General features: G+C 46.1%; 1 protein-coding gene across 1 annotated transcript in view; it reads left to right on the forward strand.

Moving 5' to 3' along the window:
- The first annotated feature begins 23,734 nt into the window (after positions 1-23,734).
- Positions 23,735-26,228, forward strand: part of MEX3C (mex-3 RNA binding family member C) — a 31,105-nt gene continuing 28,611 nt past the window's right edge. Inside the window, exon 1 of the mRNA XM_075019457.1 lies at positions 23,735-23,739. The gene's annotated coding sequence lies outside the window, so the exon portion shown is untranslated. The remainder of the gene's footprint in view (positions 23,740-26,228) is intronic.

The raw sequence follows: 26,228 nt of genomic DNA on the forward strand, positions 1-26,228 counted from the left end.
GTGCTTAAAAAAAGTTACCAATTAAATATCCCTTCCGAGCTCTGCTCTCATTTTTGCACCTTAAGTGCAAAACCTGAATAAAATCCCCTCGCCGGTGATCTTCCAGGTGTTGAAGGAGCCAGTAAAATTGGGATGCTTTCCCTCCTTTCAGCCACTTGATAATTACATTACATGAATGATATAAAACTACAGAAACTGGTGTTCATGGGGCAGCGACGGGGATACGGTTAAAAACCATCGTGCCATCCTTTCCACCATGTGCAGGTGCCTGCAGCTCCAAATGAGCAATCTCACTGGAAATAACACCATTTGCTGCTGATTTCCTCCTGACAGCCCCTCTCGGAGACCTGTCAGTTAGCCAGCCCTCCATCCATTTAACGTGCTCGTTATTGATAGCTTACCACGATAAATGTTAATCAGAGTGTCAGCCCGCGCTGCACTAACTGCTTTAGAGGAATCTATTACCTCAACACAGTCACTTTTATCAACCAAATGTGTTATCTCATCAAAGAATGAAATCACATTTCTTTGACAAGATCTATTTTCCATAAAGCCATTTTGACTGGCATTAATTACACTCCTGTGCTTTAATTCTTTATCACATCTGATGTCACCTTTTCCATTCGCTCACCCAGAAATTGTCAGGCAGCCCAACCGATGCTCGCCCGGAGCCTCCTGCCTGCCCTGCCTTCATCTGCCGCTCCAACGCTCCCCATCTCCTCCCGGGATGTTCATACAAGGGGCACCAGTGGGTGGTCACCAAACCAGCTCTCCTGCCCACATCAAATAGCCCAGCCTTGCAGATTTAGACGTGTTCATCCCCACTCGCTGGTGTTTAATATCCTCCATGATTGCTAACGGGTTGGAAATGTCCCTGCCATCCTCATGTGATGCAAGAAATCACCCTGTTTTTTTCAAAAGCACGCAAAGGTGATTACTGGAAGGTCCTCGTGTTCATTATCGTATTAATAATCTCCTGGTCGCCTTTGCTGGGTCTTCCCAGGACACTTGATAGAAACTCCTTATTGTCTTTTGCCATCCCCCTGTGGTTTTTTTCCCACCGATGAAAACTTTCCTTATCCATCTCTACAGCTAATATCTTCTTATTATAACAGGTGCTATTTCCAATTCCTTTTCGTGTTTGGAACGGCACTTTTTTATTTCTAATTACGGCCTTTGCTTCACAAGTAGACAATATTGTGTCCTTCCGTGATTCTAGAGGCACGGTTTGGCAATCCTGTAGATTCCTCTTAAAGAACAGCCAGGATTTATTTACTCTTTTTGTTTATGCTTTCTTCCCAGGGAAAGCCATTTATCACTTTCCCCTGCTTTGGGAAATCAGGACCTTTGAAGCATGGGTTGTATCCCTCACAGTGCTGCGTGCCAGGATCCACATCAGGACCAGCAGTGGCTGGAGAAGTTCCAAAATCAAATCAGCTATGGCAAAATAAATGATCTAAAACCATTAATCACAGGGCAAACGGAAATTGCTACAAGTTTGAGGCTGCTGAATATCTTCCCAGCTTATTTTCAACTTTCTTATTGTCTCCAGATGTGTTACCCTCCTGTTACTTTGCCAGATTTACTGCCCAGGGTAATACCTACAACTCGATTTATAACTCACAGCTCTTTAAGCCTAAGTTTGGGTGGTTACAAAAATCCATTTTCATAACCATAAAAATGAGTCTTACTAAAGAAAAGTCTGAGACAGATCTAAATTTCAAACACAGTTCCAATCCTTCTCATTTTATTGCAGTTTTCGCATTCACAGCAACTGGTGCTGGGGGATGCACAAGGCCAACTACCGTGCATCAGATATAAGCCGTTGAACAACATTCCTGGGAATGTCACGTTCCCTCCGAAACTTTATTTCTAATGACTGTAATTAGGCCGTGATGACTTCCAGACCCAGGAAACAAATTCTGAAGAAGTGTCACTTCACCTTCCCCACGACCATCCTGTATTTTAAAAACCTGGTGCTGTTCTTTCCTTGGCTCCACATCGCCTCCATGAACTCCCAAGCGATGCAGCCCAAGGGACATCTACTCCTGGATCTACTCAGACCCAAATAAGCTCTACAGCTGAATTGTCTGAATAAGACCTATAGCTGTTTCTTGCTCTGTGTGTAAAGATTGACATAGTTTTCACATATATTGAAGTCTTTAAGGCTTCTACTACTAAATAACTGGAGTCAGCGAGACACTTCCCATGGGCATATTACAGTATAATTTTCAACAGGGGTACATTTACACTTTCAGTTCTGAAATTTTTTGTCCTGAGCCCCATTTTAGGAAAAAAAACCACTGGGCTAATGGATTTGTTGTACCATATCTGCTGTTCTTGTGTCCCTAAACAACATTATCTATGGGCACACGGCACACAAAAGTACTGGAGCACCAGTACTGATGGGAAAAGATGGACCATACACAGGAAAAGGAAGATGCCTTTTGGTGTGTGCTATTCACTCACCACATCACTGGCAGCGTGCGCGAGTGGTTCATGGAGCGTGGCAAGGTGTTACAGGAAATGATCGTTCTGAAATTTCCATGTGGAAATTTAGTGTTTTCATCTGATTTTAAAATATCTATTTGCTTGTCTTCAAAAGACCTAGTCCTGCAAGTACCTATGTACTGATTTTACTCCACTGAGTCCTGCCCAGGGCAACCAGTGAGAATACTTCGGAAAACCAAGTTACCTGCCTGCGTACATGCCTCAAAAGTAGAGCCTCCATGAAGCACCCACACGCACCATCCATCGGTGTATTGAGCAGAGCCCTTTACAATTTGCTTAAAACTTACTGACCACCCATGGCATTTAAGTACTGCTCTGAGACAGATATTTTAAAAATATTTAGACACCTAAAATGCACCTAGATGGATTTCTAATTGAGCTTATTAAAAATCCCCCCCTTTGTGCCTATTGTTGCTAATATTAAAAGCAATCATCTGGCCACAGGTACACTGATAAACAGGGACAGAATTAAGCCCCAGCTTAAACGCATTGCTAGAATGAATTTAGCACATAACAAGTAGCCAACGCACGCAGGAATTTTTCAATGCCATATACCCACGCCAGTTAAAGCGAGAGGATTTAAGGACCACACCAAGACAGGAGTTGGGAGCCCTATATTAGCTCTAGAGACAGGACATTTTTAACTACAGGCAGGGAAGGTGTCAACCCTCAAAAAATATTTTGCAAGATCTGCAATCTGGCCATCCCTAATAGAGCTCATCTACCCTCTCCACGCTAAAAGCAAAGGCAATTGTCTGTGGACAGCTTAATACAACCATAATAAAGTGTTTGAAGGAGACCTCTCATGGAGTTAGTTACTTTATTACAAAGAGCATCTTCGTCACTGTCATCGGTTCAAGGGCAGCCCAATGTATGTCACGTCAGGGACATGGTACAAGCACTGCAGCTTGCACAATTTATGGCCCATGCTACAAATTAAAATCCAATAAAGCTTTTATAAAGGCTGCTTTAGGAGTATCAAGTTCTTTCCACGGTGCTCATATTTTAAGTGATAGATTTGTATAATGACTTTACAGTCGATAAAAAAATGTATAATTCTCTAAACTTCTGTCCATATTGGTTGTAAAATAGTTACATAAATCTACTGTCTGAAAGTGTAGGCAGTATGGAAGGAATATGGGGTGTATCAAATGTATATGCAGGTGCAGGCTGGTTGACGTAGCTGAAGTTGTGCCTCTTGGTTCACTTCACTTGGCTCTTCTGAACAGCAAAATTCACTCACAGCTTCAGGGCCGTCCCCGCCGTAGCAGCAACGTGACTTCATGCACAACAAATGCTCCCTGTAAATCCTACACGGAGACTCCGGGGAGCCTCGGGGGGACACATCCTGCTGCTCACCCATAAATGACCGGCTCATTTTTGGATCGCGGATTAACGGTGTCTGGTTTCCAGTACTCTCCAGCTCAACTCCAGTCCTTTCAAAGGCATTTAAAACCCCCAGGAGGGCCACATTTCTAACATCTGCAGGTAAAGCGAAGTCCCAGTTTCCTTAGTGTTCTCCAAAACGATGTCTCACTGAAAATTGTTGGGATTGATTTGTTTAGCTGGTTTGGCATACGGGGTCAGGGAGGTTAGTCCTGGACCCGGAGCTATTTAATCCCATTCCAAGCCCTGCCGTGACACCAGAAGGGGACCTCCTCCCAGAAGAGAAGAGGGACCCACAAGGTCTACACTCACCTGAATCTCTTACTCCACTCTTACCCTTTTTTTGCTGCTTTGGTGGAACAAAGAGAAGCCGGAGAGCGAGGTAGAAATATTAAAGCAAGAAGGATTATGTGCTTAAGTGTAAACTGAGATGGAAGATTAAGTCTGAAGAAAGAATTACTTACGTGGGGGCCTGTTGGGACCTGTTCCTCACAGCTCACTTCACACCAGCTAAGTGATTTTAACCCTCTGCCTTCTCCTATCGCTTCACTCTTACCCCCATCACAGTTGAAGGAATTTACTTTATTAAAGAACATCATTAAATCCGAGCTGCGTTTCTGCTGACCTGAGAGGGAGGGTTCAGGCTTCTCACGTTTTCTTTCAGAATTTAAATAATACGTGCACTCCCCAATTAAGGGTCTTGAGAAGGGACGCCATGAGCATGGGGACAGGTTTGGGGTGAGAGCAGGAGCTGCTGTGGCTCGGCAGGACCCCAAATATCAGGAGCCACAGCCGAAGCCCTGCTGCATGCCAGGCTTGTCACCGTGCCATCCCCAGCCATCCCTAGATGTCCATAATAAAATCTTAAGAACTGGGAACACTACACCAAGTACAAGTTTTTACATTTTTGTGACTCGAAGGGAAAATGGGAAAATGTCACCCAAAAGCTCCCAAACCAGAAACACCACAAAAAACACTTAATCAGAAATGTCAAGTTCTTCTGGCATATGACTCATGATTTTTGATGCTGATTTTGAACGCTGAATGTGTACATTGTGGCCTTTCTTTGATTATTGAAATTATTATGGTACACCTTGAAAAAGCTATACTAGTTGAAGGCAGTCCATCAGGGTTTTCCTGGGCTGTCCTGGACAGCATGGTGAACCCACGATCGCAGGAAAAGGAAGGAGAGCCATTATTTTGGAGAGGCCTAGTTCTTGGGAATTGATGTATATTTGTATATTTGCAACTGGTATATATTTGCTCCAAGAAATCCCAGTTTCGGGGTCAGACCAGGTGGGTGAGGACCGGATGGCTCCAGCCCTACCAGCTGCACGCCAGCATGGATCTCCTTTATAAGATGACTCCCAAGAGATGTTTTAAGATGACTCCCAGTGGATGTCCCAGGGGATATCCCTTTGCTCTCATCTCTCGAGGCAAATCGGAAGACCGCACGGCAATCCAGATAATTCCCTACCCCAAAACGGGGCCGTAAGGGAGAGGCACGGGCCTACAGGGAGAAAGCCATGAGATAGGGCCACCTTGGGTCTTTTACGCTGGAGGGAAGCGCCAGCAAAGACTCAGAAGATCCTACAGAATTTGCTTCAGCCACATTTTTCATCCCTTTTTTGTTTGCTTTCTGTGAGTATTTTTTAGGAAGCGGACTTGTTGTCGAGCATATTTATGACAACAGGTAATTTTAGGAGAAAATTATTAGAGACAAATCGCTGAGAATTACATTTTCAGATTAGGATCCACAACTACTTGCTGTGCAGAGCTGACTCTAAACCCCAGGTGAACCCATTCAGAAACTAGATGTGATATTGTGCGACAAGGGTGTCTGCTAAGGTTAATTAATATGTCTTAAGTGCCCATAACATAAAAGAGCTATAAAAGAGCTGTATGGTGAAGGTTTTTCATTGAAGTTATTTGGTGCTTAAAATTTCAGGTAAATAAAATAATAATTATAATTGGTTAGAAAGATTGCGAGGCAAGAAAAATGAAGCCAAATTAATTGACTCACTGTAAATTATTTGCTCCATCCTGCTACGCTATCACACTAGCAAATGCATTTAATAAAATTGTGGCACCTTGAAATTCCTTTCTGCATGCACAGGTTTTTTTTTTAAAAAGTGGAAACCTTTGCAGACTGAAAGAGAATACTTGATTTCCCCCACAGAGGACTGACAGAAATGAGCCCATCAGGCACATTTCCCAGCAAAGCTCCGGAGCGGTGAGAGGCACCGGAGTTACAAAACTCGAAACTGGGAAAAGCCTTTCAAAAGGCGGTTCAAGGGCAAAGCCACCCACGTAGGTACCTGTGCTGGAGCTGTAGGCTGAATTGCCACTTGTATTAATTAACTAAATTAAACGCATGTCTCCCTGTCCCTCACCAACTTTGCAAGTAGACATTATTGTGATCGCACTGAGGCTCCGAGCGGTCAAGGGAGCCGCAGGTTTTTTCCGGCAGCAGGCGGGAATTGACAAATATTGTACCTCTGGTCGGTACAATGTCTCGGGAATTATTTGGCTTGCTGTATATGGAAAAAACTCCTAATTATCCTAAAGGGAAAATCCCATCCCACACGGGGGAGCCCAAGCCATGAGCTCCCACCGAGTCTGCAGCGATGGGCAAAACTCAGCACTCCGCGATGTTTTACCTTCTCCTTTGCACGCCAAGTAACCTTCCTGCAGCATCGCAGGCAGAAGGATCAAGGTAAGCCTTGCCTTTGAGCGGGGCACATGGGATTTTCAGGGGAAAAATAGGTAAGCAGATTTGTCGGGTGTATTTAAGGCGACCCTGAGCAGCGCTGAGCCCTGCTGCCCCAGGGTAAGAGTGGTGTCAGCCCAGGTTCATAAGATAATTATTGCCACATACCCAAAAGTCCTTATTCCCAAATGTAGTGACAGCACGAGCCCAGCTTTACACCCACGGCTGCCGTCAAGCTGACACATGACCGAAGCTATGTGTACATATACATACTATATGTATTTTACCTGTGTCAGTGGTCCCACCAGCTAGACAAGCTGGTTAATGCCTTTTCCTGATTGCAGTAAGAAGAAAGAAATGGTGAGTTTCTCTTTTGCTGAATTTTACCCTAAACTGAGCATTGCTATCTACAGCTAAAAAGGAAGATAGTGTCAAGCAGCTGGAGCCATGGACTTGGTGCACCACGGATGTTTTCTACTTTAGTCCTGAAATATCCTGACTATTCTGTTTTAGGTAATGTGAGGGTGGGTTTGGAAGAGAGAGTCATTAGCTCTTCTTGAATGAGCCTAAAATAACTTCTCCCTCCCACCCCTTTGCTCATTCACCTTGGATCTGTGATTTTTTTTAACACCCCAGCATCCCTTGGTTATTTTCCCTTACAAAACAGGAATGTGTTTCCCATCTGCCCTTTGCAGAGCTCTTTCAGCCAGTCTAGAGGAAAAGCTCCTCCCTATAAATGGTCTTTGCATTTCTTTCCCCACCAGAAATACCTTCTCTTTGCCTGTGATGTGCTGAGGTCTGATATTGTGCAAGCTCCTTTCCGAGAAAGAGAAACAAACACAGACAGAGGATGAAACCAATAAGAGGCAGTGTGGAAATACAATAAGAGATGGCTTTTGTTTTTTTTTCATTGACAGTCACAAGTATTTTCAATTTTGCTTTCATTTTCCACCAGCAGACGGTATTCTGTGATGCCGATGAGCATCTCACCAGCCACACCGCTCTAAACAAAAGCTTAAAGAACCTTCAAAGGGGAAATGGAGTCAGATGTGTCATAACACTTGGTTAATGAGGAGTTCCCTGGCACACAGCTTGCTTTCCCGGACACCTGAGGGAGTCTGTCCTGTGATATATGGTATAAGTTGATGGGAGACTAAACTTGCAATATCTGTCGCCGTTTGGTGGCCCACAAGATGATTCACTCTGTGATGGGCCCCTGCGTGGTGGGGCTGGGCTGGCTTTCCCCAAAGCAGAGATGCTGCGTCCACCCGTTAATCTCAAGGCTGAGACTAAACTCTAAAAACTCCCCTCCTCCCTTGGACTCAAGCGAGCAAAACCTCTGAATTGTGTGGCTTTAACCCGTTTGCACCCACTGGCCGGGGTTCAGTGCCACAGAAAGCTACGCTAAAAACACGAAGTGAAAATGAAAGTTTGACCTAACATTTTCTCTTCCTCTTCCCACCCTACACACTCAGGGAGGGTTAACCTGCCTGTAGCAGATGTCCATGAGTTTAAGAAAACATTCCTCAGCCGGTGCTTTTATCAGATGAGTGATACCCTTACAATAGCTGCTTGGATGTTTCCTGCTTTTTTCCAACATCATCAGGGAGAAAACAAAATAGTAACACGAAGATCCCTTGTGTGCAGCTCCGAGCACTGAACCCACTCCACCTCCACCACAAAAAACAGCTTCCAGGAGCTCTACAGCTCAAAAAAGCCTTTATCTTCTTCTCATACCTTATTGTCCACTCAGCAATATGGTCTCATGCCAGAAACTGTTTGGCCCTCTTGAACTGCAACAGGACTTTTGTCCCTAAGGACATACTATTCAGAAGACATCCACTTGCTTTCTTTACATGCAAGTTTTAGCAGCATCATAAAGATTAACTTCTTGAAAGTACATCTCCTGAAAAGAAAAATTATATGGGAAGACTACTTAATTATTACATATATCTTTGGCATACTTGATGAGAAGCACTTTAGTGTGTAGGCGTAGCTTTAGCAGAGAAAACAGGATTAAATTTATACAGAGTGATAAAGTTATTCTATGCAATTACAGCCTACCTTCGAAAACCTTCCCCGGAGAGAGCATGTCGCAGAGCTGGGTACGGCCTTACCTGTAACACCAGTGCTTGCTCTTCTTCCAAAAATACAGTGTTCTTCACGTGTAATGCCCTTGTCAAGCTTTAAATGAGTTGCTGTCAATGATAACTCCAAGTCCATATGTCAGCAATAATGCCCAGACCATCCAGTAGCTGTTGATAGCCTGTCCATGCATGGGGTTGAATTGGGTTGGCCACTTGTGGGCAATGTCCAGCTAGAAATTTGGGGTTACTATGACCTCTTCTTCAGCTGCATGACATGATTCATCTCAAAACACTCCAGAGCACTGGAGCTATTCAATAGTCATCTTTGCTTTGAGGTATTTGAGCACCGCAGAAATGCTGCAGTGTGCAAGCCTTGATTCCCAAACCGAAACAGGTCTCTGCTTGGGTTGTGCGCGCTCATCCGCCCGGCAAAACCCTTCCAAAGGTGACACAAAGCATTGCTATCGCTTTTTCCCAGGAGGTGTGACTATGTTTGCATACCCAAGAGACAAGCCCAGTACTCGGAGGGCTGGAGCACCTCTCCTGTGAGGACAGGCTGAGAGAGTTGGGGTTGTTCAGCCTGGAGAAGAGAAGGCTCCGGGGACACCTTACTGTGGCCTTTCAATGCTTAAAGGGGGCTTAGAAGAAAGATGGGGACAGAGTTTTTAGTAGGGCCTGTAGCAATAGGACAAGGGGTAATGGTTTTAACCTCAAAGAGGGGACGTTCAGACTAGATAGAAGGAAGAAATATTTTACGATGAGGGTGGTGGGGCACTGGAAGAGGTTTCCCAGAGAGGTGGGAGATGCCCCATCCCTGGAAACATTCCAGGTCAGGTTGGACGGGGCTCTGAGCAACCTGATCTGGTGGAAGATGTCCCTGCTCACGGCAGGGGGGTTGGACGAGGTGACCTGTAAATGTCCCTTCCCACCCAAACCATTCTGTGATTCTATGACACTCCATTCACCAAGTGAAATCACCGCCCCACATGAAAACCCTTCCAGGACCAGATGCTCCCTCCAGCGACAAAAGGGCAGCATTTGCCCTCGTGTTTTTTGCAGAAAACAGGAGCAGATGGGGAAGCACGAGGCAACAGATGCCTGTGAGGAGCATCACAAGCAGCGCGCCGCGGCCGCCCGACTATTGTTGAGCTGTCGCAGGCAGCGCAGGGGACGGGGAAAGGGGGGGGGGACAAAGCCGGCGTCTGTGCCAGGGAATGAAGCAGTGCCAGGGAACACAAGGCACCGCGACGGGACGCTCTGTGCTGCTAAATCCCCCGAGAGCCCCGTGTGCCATCAGCCTGCCCCGAGCGCTGGGGGACCCACAGCATCCCGCCGCGGGCACCCCACCTACCCGGTGCCGCCACCCTCGCCGGGAGATGCTGCAGAGGAGTTTGCCGGTGAAACCTTCGGACAGACTCTGCAAAGCAAACGGCTCGAGTGTAAACCCCGTGAGATTTTGAAAACAGCCATCTAGACCTTGAAAATGGCAGAAAATGGTAAAATCCACCAATTGGCATCGAGCCTTTCGGGATCCCCGAGATGAAACTCAGCATGTGCCTAGTTTTTGCTGGCTTTAATATTTTTGTTAGTACGTGTTTGTGACAACTTTATGGCAGGCAAGGTGTTTCCCACCCCATCAGGAACAGAAATACTGCAGGAAACGGCTGCTTTGTGCACGTCGTGCACATGAATCCTGAACGTCATTGTCAGAACTGTTTCAAAAAATCACTTGAAATGCTTTCATGAAAGCTTCTCAGCCTGGCAGTCTCTTCAAAATGAGAACTTTTCATCCCCAAGTCATCCCTGCTTCCCAAAGCAGAGAAACAGCTTCCTTTGTTTAATGGGAGCATCTTCTGGGAGGCATGGCAAGACCAGGACATCGCTTTGGGGAGGGCAGCTGAGAGGCTGATTTTCCAGGCACTGGGCTTTTCTTAAGTAAAAGCACTGAGATTTAATAATAACGAGAAAGGTGGCTAACCGGGAGATGCCGTGACAGGGGCTGCAGGAACTTGCAGGTTATTTTGGCTGGAAGACCACCCAGCATGACAGCGCAGCTGTGGGATGGCCAAAAACAGGCTTAATCCTAAATCAAATTGAACTGAGAGCTGCAGCCGGGAGAGAAAAAAAAAAGTTTTAAAAAATAATTTCATGTTTATTTTTTATCTGAAGATGATACTTGAATTCTGAAATAGATGCACTTTATTTCAAATAAGGTTTCTAAAAGGCTCAGCCAAGCAAAGACAAAACGCACTTAGGGTAATACAAAGTGCAGTACAAAGAACTATTGCACTTAGGGTTGAATGAAATGTTTGGATTAAGCAAAATAGAATTTTTAAAAACATTTTTGACTAAGCTGCTGAGTCAAAAGATCCACAATTACAGCAAATGCAAAATACATACATAAAAAGGCAGCCCGAGACACTCCACCTGCTTCCTCCCATTAGTATCTTACCAAATCTGCCCACGGAGAAACCCAGCTACAACACGGCATGTATGAGGACATAAAAACCTCTCACTTCAGTGGGTCAAGAGGGAAGAGAAACAAAGAAGCAAATAACCTGGGTCATGTTTTTCAAAGCAATGGGGAAACAAAACCGGAGGGAGAAGCAAAACCAAGAGGTGCAAGAAGGAAGGAAGAGAGAAAGTCCTTTACAACTGGCTACTTGGACAAAGTGACAGGTCCTCAAAGGGGAATTTACAGACATCAGAAGGCAAGTTTTTCTGTATAACAAAAGAAAATACTTGGAAAGCAACTTATAAGGCAGGCCTTACATATTCATACAAAAGAAGGCATTCCATGAAAAGCGTTTGGGGGATCCAGTTTTACTTATTTTACAGCAACCGAGTGGTCTCCATCGAGTCCAGCAGCCCAAAAGGAGGCCAATGTTGAGTCAAGAGGTTGATTTGGGGTTTTCCCTTCCAGGGGACGTTGGAGGGGATGCCAGCGGGAGCCTGGGCTAAGCCAGACCCCGCAGCCCTGGGCAGGGCAGGATGCTCATCTTTGGGGACCGTCTCAGGGACCCCAGCCCTGAGCCATCTGCCCAGACCTCCCAGCTCATCCTTGGCAGTAATTATCTGTTTTAGCGATTGAAATCTCCCAGCGCGGCGGGGTAACGACATCCTCGCCGGTCACGGAGCAGTCATTGCATCGGCTTGCCAGACCAGCACATTTCAAAGTCATACATCTCACCCAAAAAATGGTTCTGCCATGGTAGGCAAATAAATTGTCGAGCCATTAAAAACACAGCGGTCAAAAGCTCAGCCAGGCCTGCGTGTTGTCAAGCACCGGGTCAACGATGCTGCGCTAATACTAAGGGAAAAACACCCTCATTAGAAAGAAAAATACATCTCACCATCACCCCGAACACAGCAAAATGGGGGAAAAAAACCCCAACCCTGCAGATGTAAACACAGAAAGTTAAAAGGGGAAATAGAGGGAAGTGATGGGATACAGCCTGCGGCACAGGGAAGGGAGCACAGAGCAGGAGTTCAGAGCTGAGCTGTAATCCCTGCTCAGCCTTAGGAAATCAGTTAACCCCTGTGATCCTGTTATCTGAAAATGGGGATAATCGTTCTTACCCACCTACATTCCTTGCAGGGGTATGATGGGATTAGTTAGCAGCAGATCTACAAAATGCAAATTGCTAAGCACGCTAACGAACCGCACACGTCTTCGCTCTGGTACTGGCTCCTGGTTGGGATGAAACAAGCTCTGCCTTTCCCACTGGTGCTTTATCTTTCTTTTGTGCATACCCAGAGGTGCCAGGCTGCACTTGGCCATCGGAAAGCAGAGCCATAAGGATGCCTCAACCCATGCCCAGCTCATGCAGGGACAGCCGTTATCCAGGCGGCAATTCCCAATGCAGCTGAGAAACCACATCCTGCGCTGATGTTCACATTACGCAGAAGTCCCAACCACAAAAAAAACCCAGAAAACAATTTATTCCCTTCCTTCGTCACATTGTGCATTGCAAAACCACCCCCGTGTCTCTCCTCCACCTCCTCTGGAATTACACAGGACACACAGCCCCCAGGATGCTCCTTGGAGGATCCTATTTCTCCGCTCCTCCTCACTGCTCTCTTCTGGACCGGTGCTCAGCCCCGCACCCAGGACACCAGTTGGGGCTTCACCAGCATTGAGACGAGCAGGATTGTCCCGAGCTGTTACGGATACTCGCAATATCCCTGTTTTTGCAGCCCGGGGTGATGGTCACCTCCAGCACAAAGGTTCAATTGGGGACTATGACACCCCCAAGCCTTCACCTCTCCCATTATGTCCCATTTCACACCGGATCGCTGATTCACGTGCATTGCATTTACCTTACTGAACAGCACCGCATCATTTTTGAGACCATTTCTCCAATTTGCCAAGATCCTTTCAAATTCTAGCCCTGCCCTGCAAAGCCTGTTTGGGCTTTTCCCAATCTGGGATGACCTACAAATTTGATAAGCACCTTACCGCACCACCAATATCACCCCCAAAAGCCAGAGATGACTGCCCACCCCAGGACAACCCTGGGTAACCTCCAAACACACTCAAGGCTGTTTTCATTTCAACGGGGAGCCACCGATGACTACTGTCCAATGGCGATTTCCTACCCAGCCCTTCCCTACCTTAAAAGACTTTCTTCCAGACCACTCTGCCCTATTTACCTCACCAAACTGCTGTTTGACACATCATTAAATTCCTTATTACGGCTGCAGGAGACAAAAGCCAGACGCACACTCGACCACGGCAGCCTCCAACATCGCGTTAACACTTGCCAGTGGAGTAGAGACCTTAGAAATAAATCAGTTATCACAAATGAACTATCACTTCCCAGCAGTTTGCTTACTTGGAGCTCAGGCAAGTCGCTGAGCCAAAAGGTCAGGGGGGACCCAGGGGAAAATAAAGACTTTATCATCAGTCGGAGCAGGATTCAGCTCCCTTGACTCAAGGTATCTGCAGCGCAGATGTCTCCATTAGAGCTAATCACCCCCCATTTCCTTTAGTCAGCGAAGAGAAACAGGCACTTTTAGGGAGTGATTCATTGAATCTATTTTAAATGTCCTCTGCGGGATGAGATAAATCGCACCTAGAAATCTCGGCTTCTCACATTCGGTCAGATGGGTCCTACCACTATTGTCAAGATGCCCCATTTCATGGGCTTTAAATTACTAAGGAAAGCAGCTTGGAAGGTGTAATGGCTATAGTTGTTTACTTTGAAGTCAAATCCAGCCCTTCACTTCTATAAATGAATGGAAAAAAAAATATAGTAATAATATAAAATATATATAATGTATACATGTATGCCCTGTGAGTATCCCACACGCTTTCCAGGGCTCAGGCACCGTCACCGACCAGGAGCCATCTCTCTGTTTTCCTTCACTCCGTTTCTCTTTGCCTACAACTAGAAAAATTAATATTTTCTGTCCCAGATGTGAGGTTTAACATTTGTTAGAGGCACTTAGTACATGCTTGAATTACTGTGCCAGCTGCTAACAGAAAAAGATTTAGTAGGATTAATATGGTGAACAAATGAAAAAAATTGCTGAAGGTGGTGAGGGGACGGCAAGAAAACTGCCAGAGACCAGCTCTCCTCTCCATCCCGATGATTTATCTTTTTCATTTTAGCACTCAATGAGAATTTTCATATTAGCATTGGAAACAACCTCTTAACGAAAACTGGAGAGGAAAGAAGCATTTCATACCCAAAATCTCCGTATTTTTGGGAAGTGGAGGAAAGCATAATTAATATTGTGGGAGCATTGCACTGGGGTTGTTCATGCAGTTGGAAATTGGGCTTGTGGGGTAAGACCAGGGCAGCTTCTGTGGGACCCCTTTATGTCTCCCCACATGTAAAGGGAAGCTCTGAAAAGGGCATCAAGCAGGGACCAAGAGTCCCTCAGCCAGGCATGACACCTTGATTTTAGAGGTAGCATCTAGTCTGGGGAGATTTCTCTTTTTCTCCTCCTTTTCAAGCATCAGATAAGGATAAAGCAAGAGCTTCCACAGGCTCTGGTTGCCCCGTGAGCGCGCCTTGCAACACGGATGCTGCCAGACGAGAGTGCAACCACCAACCCTGTGCCCACAAACATCAAACACCAAATATTTTATGATGGATTTCAAAGGCCAGAAAATATTTTCTTTGCAAATCTCCAAGTTTCAGAAGGGAAAAAAAATAAAAGCAAAAAGTTGATGAAACCGGTTGTGAAATCACTGACATTTGCCATCCTCCCTGGACACTTTCCACAGACTGACACCAAGATTGTTTAAACCACTCTAAGCAGAGGATGCTGCTGCTGGAGAATTGGTTTAAGCATCTCGCCAGCTTCGCTCGAGAATCCAACTGTAAGTCCACAGGCGCTTGCCTCCCCGTGGCACCCTACGCACTGGGGACAGCGGCAACCGCAGCATCCCCAGGCCACGAGGATGCAGGGAGATGCTCCCCCAGCACCATCCGGATGAGAGGGACCACAATCACTTACACTTCATTATTTTTCCAGAGGGGTGTCCGGCAGCAAGCGTGGCCGGCGGAGGCTGGGGTCCATGTCACTAACCTTGCACGTGGACAACGCTCTTGGGAAAAATCTCCTTTTCGGGTGCCACAGCCAATTCTCAGTGTTATTGTCCCATCCACCCAGGCTAAACCTGTCTGAGCTGGGGTAACTGATACAGGGAGGCAAACTCCCCCTCCCTACACCTCCTTTGAAGATGAGGAAGATAAAAAATAGAGACAGAGATGTAGGGGAGCCGGCTCGATTACAGGCACTGACCCAGCAACTGAGCTGAGGCACAAACCAAAGCCTTTACACCATCGACTTGAGTAGGTGCCAGGACGACCGCAGATGGACGTATTCTGCGAGCGAAGGCTGTGATGACGGTTGTGCATGGCTGTGCAAGGTTTGCATGGGACCCGCAGGTTTTCTTCTCGTCCCATGGATGCCAGCGTGGCAACAGGGCAGCCTCTGAACCATAAGGAGAGCAGCGAAGAATAAAAAGGCATTTCTAACACAGCTAAGCAGCTACCGAGTGTGACAGAGGAACAGCCACATGAAGCCAGCTCGCCCTCAAAGGGAAGGCTGCAATCAGTAACACTGTTAAAAATAAAAACCTCTCTTGCTGATGCTGCAGTTACGGCTCGAAACAATCAAATCCTACACAAAGGCTTCATCTACTGAGGAATCACAAAATAGCACACAGTCCTGCCTCCGGTTTCCTCAAATAACAAGCAGCTCAATAGAAGGGATGCGGGAAGGAGTTTACCCAGAGAAACTCTTCCCAATTCATTTTTGGAAGATCAGCGATGCTTTGTGGCTGAATCGAGCCCCAGCGCGGGGTCAGCAGGAGTGAGGAAAGGGGCAGCCTCTTCCCCACCAGCATCACTCATTTCTTCTTGAAGCATCACCAACCATCCCTTCCCCTGCAAATCCTTGAGCATCCTCCCAACCTGCTTTTATATTTTTAAATAAATTGGGGTGATGGTCTGGTAGGGCCACCAGCACCACCACCTCCAGTGTCACCCCATCGCCAGCCTCAAAGCCATGTCCAGCAGCTGAGTGCCACCAGCAAATGCAGCTCCAGAGGCAGTGCAACAGATTTGATTAATGAAACCCCGCTTTGAAAAAATGTCGGGTTTATTAATTTAGCTCTAGCACAACGTAAGGCATCCACGCAGCTTGCCGAACCTACTGCAACAGCAGTGGGAGCAGTCAGGCCATCCCAACCCACCATACCAGGGTCTACACCCAAACTGGGCAACACAACCTGCTCCATAGCTGCTGAGAAAGAAACAGGCGCTCCTAGCGAATGAGGTTTTGGGTTTTCTCATCCCAGTGTAGACACCTGGGATCAGTCAGACAAGTCACCTGCCGCAAGCCAGAGCAGCTCCGGGGCAAACGTCGAACAGTGGCCAAGGGCTGAGGAAGAGAAACCTGGTACCTTGAGGTCTTGGAAGGGATGAGAAACCAGGGAACAGCCAGATTGCTGAGATTAAAGTCAGCAATTACCATTTAGGGAAATAAACTATCAGCCTCCTCAGCTGATCTGAATGTTGCCTGGGACAAGAGGCTGTCCCATAGGTCCATAGCTAGCAGGTAAAACGGGGGAAGAGAGCAGAAGTATTTTAAAAATCAGGGGGAAGGGTAAAGGTGACACATTCCTTTGCAGTCTCACACTTGGGTTTTATTTAGATACACACATCTAGCTAAGCAAATGCCCACGCAACCCATTTAAAAACACCTTCTGAAAGCAAACCGCGCTGCGTGGCTCAGCAGAGACATTGTCCCCCCTCTCCGGGGGACTCCCTGCTCACGGGAGGCTCTACACCTTCTTCTGATGGCCATCATGGCCTACACAAACGATCCAAGACTGGCTTTAAAGCGCTGTCCCGGCACCAAAAGTGCAGATCCAAGACCTCACAAGGCTGGTATTCAAACCCAGATTTCTAAGCCTCTGTTTTGGAAGAGCCCACAGCAGGCCTGGGCCTGGTCCACCACAGAAATGGGACTTTTGTTTCTGCTACTGATGTAAGAGAAGCCGGAGCAGATAACGCTTTGATATTAACTTTGGTAGTGGGAATGAGAAAAAGAAAAAAGAAGAAAAACAGGCCTAGAAATTTCAGGGAGGTTTCTTGATCCAAAATTCATACAGAGCTTCACAGATTGAACTGTTCCCGCACACAACTGTCTGCAGGAGAGCTAAAAGCTGTTTCAAAGAAGGTGAAGACGCTCAGTGCAGAGATCACATTTACCATCTTCTACATTATACCTCTTTTTTACAGCCATAATTTGGAAGGTGTGAAGAGATGGTCTCTGTTTTCAAGCAGACAGATGACAGGGTGTCTACCAAAGACTTAAAGCCTGCTAATTGGTAGTACGTTGTTTTGGGAGGATGAAGCCTTGCTCCTGTCCTGAGGATGTAATTACAAGAGAAAGATTGATGTTTCATACTCGGATCCACAAGAGCCGCTCCAGAGGGACGTTTACAGATCACAACGCGACCGCAGTAATCGCGTGGGGACGCTAATGACACCCAACTGAGTTCTGCAAATATGCTTCAGAGAGGTGTCCAAATACAAGGGGGAGGAATTAATCTTCCAGGAGAATTATTTAAGACTTATAATCTGTTGAGAAAGGAATTACTGACTGAGTGCTATGCAAAGCTGTGGTAATTATGCTAACAAATTAGAAGTACATTTATCTGCTTTCAAAGATGTTCATCAACATTGTATGCTTGGCTTTCCCTATACGCAGTTATGGGCAGAAATCATTATTCTTTGCAGGCTGCCACGCACCAGCCCCACACCATAATAGACCTTTTCCACTAGGTACTCAGCCAACATAAAATCCTACTTTTAGGTCACATAATCTCCAGGACTCACCTCAAGTGCATTCTGCAGCGATCTGACTTATGATCCCTGTAACATAAGGATGTCACTGTCACGACCTGTCCTGATGCCAAGGGCTGGCAGCAAAAATTTCCCTGAAATGCAAGAAGCTTGATCCAGTAAAAAAAAAAAAAAAAAAAGCTTGTACAAAGTGCTGTGGATAAATATGCATGTCTGATTATAAATGGTAAAAGTCAAAGTCGTATTTTTCTTCTCCACCTTTTTCTGGAAAATTGGCATATCATTAGCCAAAGCAGGGGTTTGGAGACAGGCAACTATATTCTCTGCTGCTCCTACGCAAAGTCCATTCTTACAGTGTTTTTAGATTGATAAAATAGTTCATTTAGCTATCATTCCTGTGCAGCAGCATGGGCAGGTTTTCTGGTCGAACCTCATCCTGGCTGAGAATGCCGTGGTGAGTCACCGGTTTAGAGCCCATGAGGAAGGTTTGAAAACATTTATTTTCCACTTGCCAATGTATCTGTAGTTAAAGCACAACATGGGACCATACTGGGTTTATTGAAATTCTGCCAGAAAGCCTGGCATGTTTCTTACAGAATTTTATTTAACAAGTAGGCAGATTTTAAAAAAAAAAAAAACAAAAAACAAAACCTGACTTAATTTTGGGGGCTGGAGAGCATCCTGTAAAGCCTGACGCTTCATCTCTCGAGCCCACAAGCTCCCAGCAGCCTGTCTCGTGCAGCCCCCGAGCAATCAGCTCCAACACTTAAGCTCCCAGTAGAGTAAGGGAAAAACCAGCAATCATCTTCTGTCGAATGTCAGACCTGGGGCTCGTCCCTCTGCAGGTGTCTCACCCAGGAGGTGTCACCTTGCACCCAGGTGTCCTTCACTTCCCAGGGACAACACCAGGAGCAAAACTGCTGCTCCTCAGAAGCATCCTGTACCTTATTAGCATCTAAATGAGCTAACCCACTAAAAAAAGCCTATAACGCACCAGGACTCTGGAGCTCGTCTCCATCACGCTTCCCAGAGAGCACGACAGCCCAAGGAACACGCAGGCAGCAGGAGTAAAGCCTCCGGCAGCACCGCCGGAGGAACACGGGCTCAGCCCCCTGCTCCAGAGTCGGTCCCTGCTGTGCTTTCCTGAGCAATGCCAGGATTTACCTCCTGGGATTTCACCTGGGACAATGATCCTGGCCTGGCACACGCTGTAGGTGGACTCTGCCAAAGGGTCCATCCACGCTATGACAAGGACGAGTCTCAAAAACACCAGGATGGCTGGTTTGGATGTGGGGTTGCGGAGCGGAGGAGCTGGAGCATCAGCACTATTGGGAAGGGATGCGGAAGGGTGCGTGGCCATCCCCAGGCTGGGGACTTTCCTCTCACCTCCCTTTGTCCTGGGGAAGTTCAGAAACAGAATCACTTGGTGTGAGCATATATATATATAGACATTTCTGTATTGCAGTGGGAATGGCTATTATTTCCCTCGGGAACGGCAGGAGGAAGGCTGCCACCATTAACTGTGCTTACTCATACTGATGCCTCCTGACGATGCAAGGTGGAAGGTAAATATATTTACACTTAGTAAAAGCAAATTAGTTATGTGCAAAGAGAAAATATGCGCACGCAATTAATCACTCCAGGAAAAGCTGGTTAAATCTCATCAGGTTGCTTTCAAGACACGATCTCTTCCTAAATCAGGGATGTAGGAGACAGGAGACGTCCTGGCTCACGGAAAGGGCAGAAGCGGCAGCCCGGCACTAGCCATCATTGCAGGGGCTGGAACGCCAGCCTGGCGCAGACCAGCCAGGGTGGACCTGACGTTACTTAAACTGTTGCTAAATCCAGTCTCTGCCTTCTTCTTCGCCTCCGGTTTGGTGCTGTGAGCGTGCCCCGAGGGCCGTGCCGGCGGGCTGACCGGAGCCCCTTTGATCTCTCCCCACACACCCAGGTTGTAATTTCCCGAGGACCGGAGCGTACAGCCGTTTCGTCGTAGGCTTTGCTGACGAGCCTGATGTGCAAGGGGGAAAGCCGGCGCCTGGATAGCGTGCGAGGACACGTCGCGACACGAAGCTTCACTCCAGGACGGGATTATTGTCCTCTTGTCGGAACTCAAACCGCTTAATTACTTTGTACAGAGATGGCTGCGCTGCAGTGACGGGGAAGACGAGTTGTCCCTGCAGCAAGGGAGGATGTGGGTTTGCTCACGCAGTGGCCAACATCTCGAGGGTGGGTGGAAACCCTCGGGCATGGTCCCAGAGACTGGACCACCACCCTCTCGGCTCTCCCCGGCCACCATCGTGCTGCCTTTGAAGATGCCAACCAGCAAAAGCAAAAGGAGAGGGCAAATTTACTCCCGCTTTTCACCCAGCACGCCGTTCTGCTCACAAGAGTGTCCTCGCCCACTTCTTAAAGCAGTGCAAAATTCATACGGGAGGTGCTTCTGTTTAATTATGAAATAAGTAAGGTTGGTTTTTAATTGCCTCACTATCTTCCAGAGCCAACCAAATGCTTCCTGCGACGGGCAGTGGAAGGACGTCGGGTATTTTACAAGACACCAATTTGCATGTTGCATGGTAAATATAAGCACACCATGAACACAAGCCACAGGATGATTATAGTGCGGTGGAACAACAGAGACAGAAAATAAAATAAATTGAGGGCAAGGCCACTACCCACAATGGGTATTCTGTATTTTGGATCTAAAAATACTGTGCTCAAATAAGGAGGCTTTAACTTTCCCCTGACCAAAGCAAATAAAATCAGGTTGAGGCTACATTCAGCAGAGAGGTCAGGAATAGAATATGTACAGCTTTTTAAAGGATATTTATGTTTTATTTTAAATCCATCCTTTATTCACCCAGTTATCTGCAGCTGTTACAGTGCATCTGTTTTTCCTGTACAGAAAGCAAGGATATGGAGAGGCAATTGTCTGAAGAGAGAAAGCCTGGTTTGTTGCTCAGACTTTTTATATCTCAGATAAAGTGGTAGAAGGCACAGTTATTTCCTCACGCCAGCAAACGAAGTGTGACTGCGAGATAAGGTATGGGAACAGAATCGAGCCTCCAAACTACAGCCTCCCACATTCCAGATTACAGCTCTAAACCCCACTTTTTAGGACATGAGGCACTCATATTTTTCCAGGAAAAAAAAATCTTCTACAGAAAATCAATGTGGCCACCGAAAAAAATCTGACTGAAAACCCACTTTTCCATCAAAAAAGTTTCCAAGAGAAAGCAACCTCCCCAGTTTATTACAGAACCTTAATTCTTTTCTGCTTCTTTGCAGTTGCTCCATTTTTAGCGAAGCGCTTCAGTTGTCACCATTAAGAAGCAGAAGGTCTTTCTATTTCAATTAATTTTATTTATTTATGCTTGTCAACCACACTTTTACACCAGCTGTCTCTGTTTGGGACCATTTTTATTGACTGCTGTCAAAGGACTCCAAATAAGTAAAAGCCTAATAAGTAAAGTAAGATTCATATTGCTATATCTGCAGCCCAGCTTCACCAGGGGGAAGCACTACAGTACCAGGGTTTACATTTATTTTCCTGCCCGTTCTGCCACCGCAGTGTGCAGTCGAGAAGCCAGAGATGGAAAAGATATACTAGAAAAAAGTTGAAGTCAAAGATAAAAATACCATGTTAGCATGTAAAGCGTGTACGGAGCGTACAGAGCATCTTGCCAGCAGCTCCATCCTCGGGGTGCAGCGTGGAGAAGAGCACGCTCTGTACACCGTCCCCCATCACCAGCTGGAGAGGAGCTGGGGAAAATGCTATTATTCATTTCTGGAGCTGCAGAATTGCTTTTCACTCTTAAAACAGCAGCTTTTAAGACAGCAGTGCCCAGCCTGCTCCTCCTCACCGCCATATCCGCTATCCAAAAACAGTCCCTGTACGTGGGAGATGTATTTACATACATATTTTTCAGTGCTCATCCTCTGCCCTGGGAAATTCAAGGACTGAAGAAATGACATTAGCATTGGCCAAAATATTTACGAAGAGACTGCACACAGCAATAAAGAAAATAAATATCTCCCACTGAGGCCTGCAAGACACTTAGTAACGAATGTTTGCTGTTGGTTATTAAATTTCAGAGTTTACTGAAACATTGATGTCCATAAGGGTCTTAAGGGTCTTTTCCAACCTAAATGATTGTATGATTCTATGATTAACGTGTATCCTGCTAAAGGCTATTCCATCTCTGCAATATCGGCCACTGCTCAGGTGGAAGCTTTGTTGGATGAGAGGAGAGAGGACAGTGCCCAAATGCATCATCCCTATCTCAGAACCTATTTTTATCGTGATTATCTCCTGAAAATGCGATATCTGACCCAAACACCATGGGGTTCACGGGAACAAGTCCAATCGCTCCAGTGGGTTACGCACCAAACCTCCTAGGGATGTACCGATCCCACTGAAGCCAAGAGGGATCTTTACACCTTCCCCAGCAGACCTTGCATCAACCCCTATGAGGAGCTAAAGCAGCTACCCAGCTATCCCAAAAAGCTATCAAAGCCATGGCAACAGTTCCAGTGATGCGGGTTAATTATTTAGGGCTACATGCTTGCTGGAGAAGACAGTCAGTCCAGCCCCATCTCCCTGGTGGTTCTTTCCCAGGGACATCTGTTCACGCCGGTTGGCACTTGATTTCTCAAAATAATTTCACATTACTGCTGTGTTTCCAAGCTCTGTGTACACTGAGCATGGCTGGCTTCTGGAAACAGTGTCGGGAGGGGATGTGAGCAAGGAACAGGCCATCTCGGATCACAGAAATTGGAGTGGTCGCCTTCCCGAGGGAGCTCTCCCACAGGAACCAGCAACTCCCACATATGGCAAATGTCCTGATCCTCCTTCTCTTGTTTTTAAAAAAGGACTTCAAGTGAGGTTTCCTCTTCCCCGGCCGCTGACATCCCAGCTGAGTAACGCAAAATAGCAACAGCAACACTGGACTTATGTCTTCTTTAAAAACAAAACTATTTGTATAAAGTGAGCATCACAAATCAACACTTTTACTTGCACAATAATGTTATTAGTTTGCATATTCATAAGGCAGCATAAGTTTATGCATCTTCATAAATATTAGGGAAGAACAAATTTTCTATTCTTAGGAGAAAAAATAAATATGGATTTGGGTAAGTGCCTTCTTAAATGAAGCTGTTAAGAAGTGCTCCTTCTTCCAGCACTGTGCAAAGGGAGTTTGGCTCAGAAATTCTTTGAATTTCTTCATTTGGAGGTGGCCTTGACTCCTCTCACAGCTAGTGTAAGTGTATCTCAGGGAGTTTCAAGCTTTCAATCCAAATAACAAGTGAACAAGCACCAGGTCAGCTGGGACACCCTGACACCTTCTCACGCAACAGCACCGAGGGAGAAGTTTTAGCCAGTTCCTGGGATTTTGGTGCTAACAGCAAAATCATCCTTACCTGCAACCTAGGAAAAACTGAGCAATTATGCAAATACCAGCAACATCTTGAAAGTATGTAATTACATTAGTGTGTAATTTTCAGGATTTAGGTCAAAATCCTGTATGCAGGTGCAAATACCCTCACTCACCCCTGCAGCACAGCGTAAGTTCTCCTTCGCAGGAACGAGCCACTCAGCATGGGTCTCCTAAACATACTAATGAACAGCACTTGGCTCAAAACAATTCATTTATCAAAGATTTCCAATCAGCTGAGGCAAGGCAGTATTTTCTTCATGGCATCTTGGGCGGAGGTGGTAAGCTTTACTTATCTCTGGAAAAATGAGTTGATTTGTGTGTCCTGTATAGGCAGTTTCCTCAATTTACAGTGGGATCCCATTAATGTCATATCTGTGTTTCTTATCCGTACCGGGATAAAACATGATGGACATGATTATCCTTACGGGTCCCTTCCAACTTTAGATATTCTATGATTCTATGACATAGAAAGACAGCACCTGGAAACAATATGAACGCCAGGAACACTAGGAGGTGGCTGTCCCGATGCAGATGCCACGGGACGGGTGGCTGAGTCCTCCCGCTGCCACCTCGGGCATTGCAATGGGAGGTCCACGTCTGCTGGGACAAGAGACCCGATGCCACCTCCCCTTGCCAGGCCAGGCTCCAGGTGCTGAAGATGAGGGTATGGATCAAGAGGGACTTTCGGGAGGAGAAATAGAAATAATATATATAATAAGTCCCTGAGTGGGTTTTGTTCAGATGTTAGCATCTGTTTATCACAGACTGCACAGCCACTTCATTCCCTTGTATATATACTCCCCTGGATAGCCCATTTAAGTTCATTTTTATCCTGTTTCTAAAGGCAGAGCAGAACCCCTGTTTTAAAGCTGCCGATTAAGTATCAGCGCAATCAACCCCTAGCAGCCCGCTTCAGTGGAGCGCTTGATTAGCTGTGCTCTAATTAACCTCTTCACCTCCCCACTCATTAGCAGGTAAATGTATTTACACTCAGGAGTAGGCACAAATTCACGTATTACCAGACTCTGAATTCCACGATTTTAGGTTTCTGTTCATCATCGCCTACTTGGAGGCCAAGATGTGGTATCCGTACACACATGGCTTTCACTGGACCCTATGCCAACAATTCAAATCCCCCTGAGCCACCACTTGGAAATCAAAAGCTAAGACTGAGCATGATTTTTCAGAGGTGAGGACTCTTCTCTGCCTAACAGTGACAGCACCCTAATTAAAATGGGTCGAAAAGACATCCCCATCCCCTGCTCTTTCCATGTATGAGACCAGAGTTGAACTAGTGTGGTTGAAACAGTTACACACAGAGTTGAAATAAAAACAGTACGTAATACAGAATAAGAAATAATATAGAATAATATAGAAATAATAAGAAATAATACAGTAATATGGAATAAGAAATAAAAGCAGTTGAGTAATATTTGCTCTTAAAAAGAAGGATTTGGGGTCTTTTTTCATTTGGAAGCCATCTAGCCTCCTGTTGAGTTCGATGCAGACCACAGTGAGGGGGGGATGAGACCAGGATCACCGATGGCTTCTGCTCTTTTCTGGTTGAACAGGCGAGGGTTGTGTCTGCTCATTAACACAGCTCCAGGCCAGACAGATTTGGGAAAAAAAAGAACCAACTTCCAAATCTAGGACTTTTACTGATGAAGATACACAAATAGATGTTTTTTCAGATGTTGCTTGGAAAATAAGGATGTTGAAGCTTGCTACAATACCGTGGCTTTCTACAGGATGCTTGACGCCAGCATCCCATGCTGGCTGACGATAACCACCCGTCACCACCGAAACAGCTGATGGATCACAATGGGCTGCACTGACACGCACGAGTGGGAGGGAAGGAAAAATTCTGTGCCATGGTTGTGTCAAGTTGATTTAACTTTTCAAGCCATCTGTAACTGTAAAAACAAGACGCCGCATCCACAAACGAAGCAGGCAGATGGTGGATTTGGGATGGCAACTATCCTGCAGGGATGCAGCAGTCTGTGATGGCTTCCCTTTGAATTGGCTGTCCAAGAGCGGATCAAATGCCTTCAAAAAGCATAACTCCCTGGCATCCCTGCATATACACTCTTATATTAGCAGGATAAGCCAAAAAACCTGACTTCCTGGGCGTGAAGGACTTGTCTGGATACTTGAATATCAGCCTGAATATCTGGCCATGACTGCACTCCCTATCAGACAGGACAACCTGTCGTCCCTTTGTCCATCTCATTCTGTCACCACCGCAGCTTCCACAGGCACAGCCTGGTTTTTTCTAAGCAGCACTAGAGCTGGTCCTAGACTGACAGGAAATATCCCCAAATAAATCAATAATACATGTTCACCAAAAAAAGGCTTCGGTAACACCACATCATGGTGACCCTCTAAATTAAATCTCCCATGGAAATCCCCATCCTGCAGCAGAGGCTCCACCACCAGCAAGCATGGATCAAGCTGACAGGGATGGGTGGCTGCGTTATCTCCTCCTGCTTACTCCAGCTGCTTATAAAAATGTCCTTCTTCATTGCAGAAGAAGCTGGATGCCTACCTAGCCGGCAGAGAAAGATTAGATTATTCAGGGTCACTGCTAAATAACAAGAGGAGATGACATAGGAAAATCCACCCCAAACTGGAGTGCAGATCCGACCAGTCAGCAGAAAGTTGAAAGGAATGAGGCAAACGGAGAATATCCCTGAAATGGAGAGGAAAAAGGCAGCCAGAGAGCTTAGTGGGTTTCAAAGATCAAGGAGAAATCCCACCTGATCAGCTT

This window comes from Buteo buteo, chromosome Z (genome assembly GCF_964188355.1).
Source record: "Buteo buteo chromosome Z, bButBut1.hap1.1, whole genome shotgun sequence".
Lineage (NCBI taxonomy): Eukaryota > Metazoa > Chordata > Aves > Accipitriformes > Accipitridae > Buteo > Buteo buteo.